Source organism: Rutidosis leptorrhynchoides, chromosome 2 (assembly GCF_046630445.1).
Source record: "Rutidosis leptorrhynchoides isolate AG116_Rl617_1_P2 chromosome 2, CSIRO_AGI_Rlap_v1, whole genome shotgun sequence".
In the NCBI taxonomy this organism is placed as follows: Eukaryota; Viridiplantae; Streptophyta; class Magnoliopsida; order Asterales; family Asteraceae; genus Rutidosis; species Rutidosis leptorrhynchoides.
Genome location: NC_092334.1, coordinates 438,978,924 through 438,990,055, shown reverse-complemented (window position 1 = coordinate 438,990,055; position 11,132 = coordinate 438,978,924). Strand labels below are relative to the sequence as shown.

Below are 11,132 nucleotides of genomic sequence, written 5' to 3'. Positions count from 1 at the left end.
AGTGGGGCATGAGATTGATGCTAGCACCAAGGTCAGCGAGAGAATAGATAGTACCAGATTGGTAGATAGGACAAGGAAGGGTAAATCGTCCAGTATCCCCTAGTTTTTCAGGAAGAGTATTTAAGAGAATGGCTGAACAATCCACGTTCAGCGGGACATTGGGTACTTCGGGTACCTTATCCTTAGTTGATAAGAGTTTCCTAAATAACTTCTTACTATGAGGATTTTTAGACACAGTGTCCAAAAATTTACCGTCAAGCTTGAAAGATTTCATCTTGTAATGTCTTTGCTTGAGACGGCCCGGGAATGGAATGGGTGTTTTAGGTGATGACTCAATGACTACTACCGCATGGGTATTAGTTAGTTTTTTCTCCTTAAAAGAATATGAGAGTTGGCTATGTGCCACCTTTGAGTCATTTTTAGGACAACCTAGAGAATCGAGACGTTAATGTAGATGGCTTATTTAATTTTCAAGACTACTCAAGTGATTAGTCATGACTAAGTCAGCTGCGTCTTGTCTTGTTGTGATCATGTGGATGATTCGCAGTAGGACATCGTCTTGACTTGTCTCTGGTAGGGTAGTGGGTTTAGTGGGTGGGTTGTGCGGATGAGCTAGGATCTTATAAGAGTAGACATTAGAGTCCTCACATTCAGCCTCGTATACCTAAGCCGGATGTGGGTCAGTACAATTCTGGCATAATTGCACTTGAGACACATGTTGTGGGAGTTTCTTTAGCTCTTCGATTTTTTTAGTGAGGTTTTCTATTTGGTCCGAGAGAAATTTGATGGTTTTATTTTCGATAGGATCGGAGGCGGAAAGCGGTGTTGCTGATGAAATGTGCTCTTCCGTGTTCCAATCATGATGGTGCATAGTCATCTCCTCGATCAATCTCCTTGCCTCGTCTGCGGTGAATTTCATGAAGTTACCTTGTGAAACAACATCAAGAGTAGACTGTCTGTTCTGATTTAGACCTTTGTAGAAGGTCAAAATCTGATCAGAGCTCTCAAGACGGTGATTTGGGCATCTTCGAAGCAAATGTTTGAATCGTTCCCATGCAGTGTAGAGTGATTCATCGTATGCTTGTTGAAAGTTTACGATGTCATTCCTAAGTCTAATTTGTTTTGATGGGGAAAAGTACTTGATTAAGAAAGTTGTTGCCAATTCCTCCCATGAGGTGAATAGAGTTGGGTTCTAACCCCTCGAACCAAGTTTTTTGTAACAACCCAACCCGTTAACCAACCAAAAACGCGGAAATAAAAAAAAAATTTAAACTGGACAGAAGGGTGCGCGGCGCGCACCACTGCCTGTGCGCGGCGCGCACAAGGCCTGTGACAGTTCTGATCAAAATGTCCATTTTTCCCGAAAAGATCTTCGACTTCCCGACACTTTTAGACCAAACGCTTTTCACAACAATTTATATTAGTTAAAACTAACACGTTCCAATAATAAAATGAGTTTTACGAGACCGGGCCCACATCGGCCGTTTTACGACTTTCGTACAAAATACAAGTTTTCGACCACATGATTTTAACACAAAATAAAGACCGAGCATGGCGATTGGGGATACGCTACCCAATCCTAATCAATCCAAAAGTAAGATCTTCTAAAGCAACTATGCAAGTCCTCTAATCCTCGCGCTTACCCGAGCCACCATCTGCATGCAATCTATAAAAAGAGTCAACAACGAGAGGGTAAGCTAACGCTTAGTGAATGATAATATACTACATACATATATATGCATAAAATGAACACGCCACGAAATAACAAATACCGCATACCGAAGCATCCATATATAAGGCACTACATTAAGCATACCGTACGATCTCTAAGCAACGAGCTAAAGATACAACAACAATTATAAGTTCACCAACGACGATGTGAACCACGCCAAATAGCTACACCCGGAGGGTTAGCTACAACACAACAATACATTAATATATAACAATATAAACGAACAAGGTTAACACCTTAACCCAATACCGAGAACCAAATACCACAATGAAGATTGGCCGAACTACACGAGCCTTAGTAATCCGAAACCACACGAGATTACTATCTTCACAACATCGAGGTTGGCCGAACTACACGAGCCTTAGTAATCCAAAACCACACGAGATTACTACCTCAATAAGATGACCGAACTACACGAGTCACCATGAATCCGAACTACACGAGATTCATTTTGATAAGATGACCGAACTACACGCGTCATCGTGAATCCGAACTACACGCGATTCACTTCTCCAACTCAAAACCCTTCGCCATTGGGGTTATATCATCCACATCACAACCACGTGTGATAGTGTACACACAAAACGCGTACCTCGCCAAAGGTGGTCAACCAAAACGCACAACCGTGCCAATTGGATCTAAACGCAAGTCTATCAAATCCACCTATATGTGAAGTGATCTCTATAACCGAGGACCACTTCACCCGACCCGCACCCATCCTACACATACATATGCACATAGGATATTAACACTAACCTTGTCGCCTTGATGAATGCTTCCAAGTAATCCGCACCTCGCCAATGGAAAGTACCTATTCCATTATCACAAATTCAACAACACACTTAGATTGGATTTACAAACCAACCCAATTTGACACTTAGTGCAAATTCGATCCAAATGCACTTCCAAGTACAAACCGCGCCCAAAATTAACCAATAATCACTAACACGAGTGAGAATGGTCCTAATACGCCAATTAAACCCGAACACAAGTGTTAAACACTTACAAATCTCCAAATTGCCCATAAATCCTAATTTTGACCCATAAGGTCAAAATCTCACCATTTACAAGTTTTAACACCAAAACACCTTTAACTCGGTTTTATACTTCAACTTAATCCATTTTAAGTTTATAAACCTCATTAAATAGCCAATTGGGTCATAATCATCACTAAACCCTAATTTTGACCCAAAGTCAAAACTAGTCAACCAAATAACCCTAAATGGGTTTCAATACTTCCATAATCACTAACTTAAGTGATTAAACCCAATTTCAAGTCCTAATCATGGCCAAGTCCTAATCATGGCCAATTAGTTCACCAACCCAAAATCCACCAACAATAACACAAACCCGATTACTAGCATCACTAAACTCACTCCAAGAGTTTAAATGGGTTTCTCATCAATTTAAGTTCAAACCCTAACTTGATTATCAAAATCAAACAATGAAATTCGGAGTTAGAACTTACCACAACTACCAAAACGTAGCTAGGAACGAGGTGAACAACTTTAAAACCCGAGACTTTGATCAATTCAAGCTCCTTCTTCTCCAATACCCCAAATCTCTCTCTAGAAATCTCCCTCTCTCTCTAGAATGATTTGAGAGTGTTAATGGATGTGAAATGTGATCCAAAATTAAATCTAACCAGCTGATATGGCTTCACATCCGACCTCAAGTGAAAAGACCAAAAAGCCCCTCATTAAACCCAAAATAGAAAAAACAGAATTCTGTCGCTGGGCTCGTGCGCGGCGCGCACCCATGGGTGTGCGCTGCGCGCACCCATGTCTGGGCAGAATCTGAGCTTTGTTTAATTACACAATGCTTCCTGCACTTTATGTAGCATAATTACACTTCCGTATAATAAATATTAGGGTCTTACAACTCTCCCCCACTTAGAATCGATCACGTCCTCGTGATCCTCGTCACTTAACCAAACGGACCACACTCCACGGTCCTCAAACATAAGTCCCAACCAACTTTCCCTAGGCAAGTCTTCCGAATGAATCACCATTAACAACGAAATCGTCACCCGCGATTTATCAAATCCACAATCCGAGCACTAAAACCATGCTCATTCCCCAACATCGGGAAAAATCAACCAATCTCGTACCGAGATATCAATCGCTTAGCGTACCCTTACCGAGTACAACACTAAAAGCAACCAAGTCTCAACCTAAGGTCAACAACACGAACGATGAAGACCGAACCAAACGAACCCTTACGGATTACACCAATCACTAAACATCCCTTGTAGTGCGCCATACGACCAATACGCAACTACCGTAACATCATAATCCAACGGCTAGAATCGATAGCGCCCAAAACGACTATGGAAACGCAAAACCCAAGGTGTACGAAATCAACCATCGTCACACCCGTAACAAACATGTGAGCGAAACACGGCTATCGCATCACTAATCATACAACATGGTCCTCACGACCCCACCATTGGCGTATAAAATAACCAATAGGTCAAACGACATGGTCCTTACGACCCCACCATCGGTGTATAAAACAACCGATCGATCACACAACACGGTCCTTACGACCCCATCATTGGTGTATAAAACAACCAACAGATCAACATCATGGTCCTTACGACCCCACCATCGGTGTATAAAACAACCGACAGATCACACAACACGAAGGCTGGCCGAAAACACACGTGCCTTAGTGAATCCGAACTACACGCGATTCACTACCTTCACCACAACAACAAACGGGATTGGCCGAACTACACGCGCCATAGTGAATCCGAACTACACGAGAGTCACTATCCCAGAGGAATGACCGAACTACACGAGTCATTTGTGAATCCGAACTACACGAGACTCACTCCTCAATACAATGACCGAAACCACACGAGTCATTTGTGAATCCGAACTACACGAGATTCACTTCCACAACATCGAGGTTGGCCGAACTACACGAGCCTTAGTAATCCGAAACCACACGAGATTACTACCTCAATAAGATGACCGAACTACACGAGTCACCATGAATCCGAACTACACGAGATTCATTCCGATAAGATGACCGAACTACACGCGTCATCGTGAATCCGAAAATACACGCGATCCATAACCATGATGAAGTCAGCGGACCCGAAGATCATGCTTCACCAATCTCAACACCGGATGAAGTCAGCGGACCCGAAGATCATGCTTCACCGATATAACACCACGCTCATGATGAAGTCAACGGACCCCGAAAGTCATGCTCCACCAATCACGTACTCCCATGATGAAGTCAGCGGACCCTAAAGATCATGCTTCATCAATCAACCATACCATAATGAAGTCAGCGGACCCCGAAGGTCATGCTTCATTAATCACAATACCATGATGAAGTCAGTGGACTCTGAAAGTCATGCTTCATCAATCAACATAAGATGACCGAACTACACGCGTCATCGTGAATCCAAACTACACGCGATTCACTTCTCCAACTCAAAACCCTTCGCCATTGGGATTATATCATCCACATCACAACCACGTGTGATAGTGTACACACAAAACGCGTACCTCGCCAAAGGTGGTCAACCAAAACGCACAACCGTGCCAATTGGATCTAAACGCAAGTCTATCAAATCCACCTATATGTGAAGTGAGCTCTATAACCGAGGACCACTTCACCCGACCCGCACCCATCCTACACATACATATGCACATAGGATATTAACACTCACCTTGTCGCCTTGATGAATGCTTCCAAGTAATCCGCACCTCGCCAATGGAAAGTACCTATTCCATTATCACAAATTCAACAACACACTTAGATTGGATTTACAAACCAACCCAATTTGACACTTAGTGCAAATTCGACCCAAATGCACTTCCAAGTACAAATCGCGCCCAAAATTAACCAATAATCACTAACACGAGTGAGAATGGTCCTAATACGCCAATTAAACCCGAACACAAGTGTTAAACACTTACAAATCTCCAAATTGCCCATAAATCCTAATTTTGACCCATAAGGTCAAAATCTCACCATTTACAAGTTTTGACACCAAAACACCTTTAACTCGGTTTTATACTTCAACTTAATCCATTTTAAGTTTATAAACCTCATTAAATCGCCAATTGGGTCATAATCATCACTAAACCCTAATTTTGACCCAAAGTCAAAACTAGTCAACCAAATAACCCTAAATGGGTTTCAATACTTCCATAATCACTAACTTAAGTGATTAAACCCAATTTCAAGTCCTAATCATGGCCAATTAGTTCACCAACCCAAAATCCACCAACAATAACACAAACCCGATTACTAGCATCACTAAACTCACTCCAAGAGTTTAAATGGGTTTCTCATCAATTTAAGTTCAAACCCTAACTTGATTATCAAAATCAAACAATGAAATTCGGAGTTAGAACTTACCACAACCACCAAAACGTAGCTAGGAACGAGATGAACAACTTTAAAACCCGAGACTTTGATCAATTCAAGCTCCTTCTTCTCCAAAACCCCAAATCTCTCTCTAGAAATCTCCCTCTCTCTCTAGAATGATTTGAGAGTGTTAATGGATGTGAAATGTGATCCAAAATTAAATCTAACCAGCTGATATGGCTTCACATCCGGCCTCAAGTGAAAAGACCAAAAAGCCCCTCATTAAACCCAAAATAGAAAAAACAGAATTCTGTCGCTGAGCTCGTGCGCGGCGCGCACCCATGGGTGTGCGCAGCGCGCACCCATGTCTGGGCAGAATCTGAGCTTTGTTTAATTACACAATGCTTCCTGAACTTTATGTAGCATAATTACACTTCCGTATAATAAATATTAGGGTCTTACATTTTTGCATGAAGAGTTAACGAATAGGGGAACAGATATAGACGAACTACATCTTGTTCAACCCCGTTTTGCTTATATGAGTTGGATAAGGAGAGGAATCTATCTAAGTGAGAGTTGGGATCATCAATTGGTAAGCCATGGAATAGACAGTGATTCTGAATGAGTTGTATGATGCTATGCTTAAGCACAAAAGAGTTCCAACCTCTGGGTAGAGTATTGGTCCTCCTCGTCCTTCTAACGAGGGTTTGGTGATGTTAGCGAGAGTGATGCGTGCGGCCATCGTCGAACTATCGGCAGGTAAGTGTGGATCTCGTCGGATGGATACAATGTATGATATCGGATAGAAGAAAGGATGTGTCGGAAGCATTCTTAAAGGTGTAAGTAGGTTAAACCATCCTAAAGGTTCACTAATTAGGAAGTTCATTTTAAACTTTTAATTAATCTAAATTAAGCTAATATTATCTAACCTAACTACGGTAAACTAGTAACTTCTAACAAAGCTAGTCTCAGTTAAAAGGATCTCTTAAAAACTAACTAACCTAAACAAGCTCCAAATCGTACTACCGCTCCCCGGCAGCGGCGCCAAAAATTAACTCTCCCGTAATATGCCCGAATCGGACGGTTTATTTATGAAGTGTCGTTAGGTCGCAAAACGTCAATTCAAGATATCAATGGGAGAAGCTAATTATTTAATTTATATATTGTTGGGCCTAAATCTATTATTCCTTCCTATGGGTTAGCAAGGGCAAATATGACCTAGGGTCGTTCCTTGAGCGGTCGAATTTGAAACGGAGCTTATTCAGATAATTTAGTAATTAAGATTGGGTTTGTACACAATTTAGTATCCAAGACTAGTAGCCAGGTACACCTTGTGTGGAGAGGCAGGATCCTTTTGGTCCCAATAAATTGGTGACTGTTTGAAAAATCCAACAACCAAGTCCAACCGGTTTATTCTAGACACCACTTTTATCCGGAATATTAAATTATATAAAGGCAATAGTTGGGTTGATTTGATTTATAATTGTATTTAAAATATTAAAGCAATATGATCAAAATAAGCTAGCTAGCATGCAACAGCTAAGGACAGAGAAGACGTGGTTCCCCATGATTTAAGATAACGTAGTATCGGGATGATTTTGAGACACTCATTGGATAGATATACCTTGGTGTGAACACTAGATTCCCTACTAAGAGGTTTCCCGATTAGCATGTCATGAGGAACTAGGCTTTGAAGATTCTGATCGGATGGACTATGCTCAACACCCGACGCTTTATCCGGTTTAAGGATATAAGCGGCCCATCTTGGATGCAATGCATACCTTGGGCGCACAAATAAAGTAGCATAGCGATATACATATAATATCCAACCTTTCTTAACACCTTAGTGTATCACCCAAATGGGTGGTTATGGTTGTGTTTCGAATCTCTTTTAGTCAATGGTTTGGTAAAATCTAAGGGTTTGTAGACAAATTAGAACCTCTGATAGTTCTCAGTAATCCTTATAGATTTATAAGCTTAGTTTGTATTGTAGTGCGTTAAACTCCCATTTATGATTTAAACCAGCCCTTACTTAAATCTAACCAATAAATCCCTTAGTTATCCACCATGTACTAGACTTATAGTGGTTCCATAGCTTCTAACCTTGACCATGCTTAAGTGGTCCTATAGTACATCAACACTGTACTCTACTGTTGCAACAGTATTTCCTCGAGTCTTATACTCTTGACCAATGTCTTGATCTGGTACTACGGTAATTCCCAATGTACTTTATAGTATTTCCAATGGGTTCATACCTTGACCAATGTATAAACACTGATAATTAATTACCTTATAATTGTCGACTTTATAAAAGGTTTTAATCACGTTTATTGGTGGAAGGACGATAATAACGAGATTTAATATCATAGACAGAAAGCGAGTACGAAACGATAATCATCCCTAACTAACATTATTAAATAATGGCAAAAAATCAAGCAATTACTCACACATCATGGCAACAAGCATTTCTAATATTAATAAATCACAAACATCCAACAAGAATATTATAATAAATTAATAAAAGAAAAGGATAGATATTACCGAATAATGTCGGCAGAATAACACTTGTATTTCTTCATAATATCCATAGCGTTACAATGCTTCATAGCTTCTACTACTAACTACATACTAATCTCATATTGATCACTAGAGAGTGACAATAGAGAGATAATTATGTTCCTAATCTCTGTACTTTTCTCTCTCTAGAATCTAGAAAGAGAAAGTAGAGAGAGAACAATCTCCTATAGATCACTAGAGAGCGACTATAGAGAGATATTTGATAGAGAAGTGAAGAATTGGTGTCTGTTGAAATGGTGGGATGACGCCCCCATTTATAGAAAATGCTTGGTGGCAAAATTGTAAATAAATGGCTGAAAAACGGCTGGCAGGCCGTTTCGCAGGCCGTTTGGCAAGGCCGTTTTTTATGCCCGTTTGCTCGGGCAAGCCTTTTTTAGTGCCTGTTTGCTGGAAGACCGTTTTTCATTATGGCAAGCCGTTTGGCAAGGGGTTTGCTGGATCGTATGTTGTCTTTTATCGTTTTCGCTCTAGAATCTTCGTTTTAGCTCCGTTTTTGACGATTCTTGCGCCCACGCGTTCGTAATTGAATATCCTACAACATATATATATATATATATATATATATATATATATATATATATATATATATATATATATATTTGGAGATTAAGTAAATAAACTTTTCCAAAAATTATAAAATAAGTTATTTAAACGCGAGTTAATCGTCTTAGCCGGTTTTTATCGTTTTTTCTTGTTTTTCATCCGTCTTTAGTGATTCTTGAAACATAGCCTTTGTAATGACATAATCTACCAAATGAAGCAAATAAATGCTTATTTAGATGATAAAGTCAATTACTTTATCATAAATGGGGCTAAAATCGAGGGTAAAAACGTGACTTTTTTGCCGATATCAAATAGCATGCATCGCGACTGCAATGATTGGGTTGCGACCGCGTCGTCCTGACTTGCTCACCAATTCGGTCTAGAATGTTCCCTAATTTGGTTTTTTGCACTATAAATACTCCCATATGTAACCTGCAATGTACACCTAAGAATATTAATAAAAGAATACTCTTTGGTTGGCCTAGGATTAAAGTAATCAAGTTTGTTTACATATAACCTCGTTAAATTCTCGTGTTTTTACGTTTTTGCTACTTTATTCGTGTTCATCGCATATATCAGTTTGTTGTCTTGTGGGTTTGATAACCTGTGGGTTGTCAATTCTTGTTAGGGCTCACCTAATTGTTCCTAACATGTTATTTTATAAACTTATTTTTATATGGAACTTGTTTAATAGATTTTATAAACTGGTGTTACATAATTTGTTAGCAATATATATGTGTTTATTTGATTCAGTCAGATGTTTGTGGAGTTTATGTGATGTTATACAGAAACTATATATGTTGATTCGATAGTGATAGTGCTCTAAATGAACATATATTTAGTATCAATATCCTTCCAATATGTAAAGCTTTTAGTTGCAAATTGTTCTATTTTCAAGTAATATTCGTTTAAATAAATAAGTGCGAAGACAAAAGAAGAAAACGACTATTTGAAGACGCAAATGACCAAAAAGCTAAAACGTACAAGTTACAATCCAAGTGGTTCAATTTATTGATGAGAAACGTCTAAAAGTTACAAGAGTACAAATTGCGAAACGCAAAGTAGAAGATTTCAAAGCATACGAATCGACGTTCGAAAATTCAGAACCGGGACATAAACCGAGTAACAACGTACGACTCAACGTAGCTAAAATTACAAGTCAATTATGCACAAGAATATAATATAATATATAATTAATTATATATATTATAGATTATATTATAAAATAACAAAGCCGCCTACGTTTTGGATTCATTTGGTGAGCTGGAAAACTGACCTCCGCAATCGCGGAGCCTCCTAGACCAATTCCATCGCAATCGCGGAGCACACCCTCTCACAATTCGTCTATAAAAGCCACAAGTTTTCTGACGAATTCTGCACCCCTTTTTCACTCAATCTCTCTATTTATACTGATAATTTTAATTTAAGTTTAATAATAATAAGGTTATTGTAAGAATGTTTTACGGGTTTTAAAGTCGGAACTATGTCCATGTAACGCTACGTTATTAATAATCACTGTAAGCTATGTTCTTCCTTTTTAAATTAATGTCTCGTAACTAAGTTATTATTATGCTTATTTAAGTCGAAGTAATCGTGATGTTGGACAAAATATTAAGATGTGGTTATTGGATTTTGTACCATAATTGGGGTTTGGACATAAGACCGACACTTGTGGGCATTGGACTATGGACTATTAATAGATGGGGGTATTGTCTAATCGAATGACAATTCATTGGAATCTGTCGAACCTATCTTCAAATTAGTTAATCTAATAATTATTAAATGATTATGTATGTCCTATTTAGTGACGTTTATACGACATCGTTTACAATCATTTAATTAATTATTCGGGTTGGCTAATTCATTATTCATTCTGATCAAGTGGGTAAATTAATATTCATATATTCATATATCATTAAAACAGGCGTGGATTATATACAAGGATAAT

The 11,132-nt window shown here is 39.0% G+C and overlaps 1 non-coding gene across 1 annotated transcript; it reads left to right on the top strand.

Annotated features, from left to right (window-relative positions):
- The first annotated feature begins 1,007 nt into the window (after nucleotides 1-1,007).
- LOC139894818 (small nucleolar RNA R71) lies at nucleotides 1,008-1,114 on the top strand. Its single transcript, XR_011775299.1, has one exon. It is a non-coding gene; the product is annotated as a small nucleolar RNA R71 (small nucleolar RNA).
- The last annotated feature ends 10,018 nt before the right edge of the window (nucleotides 1,115-11,132 follow it).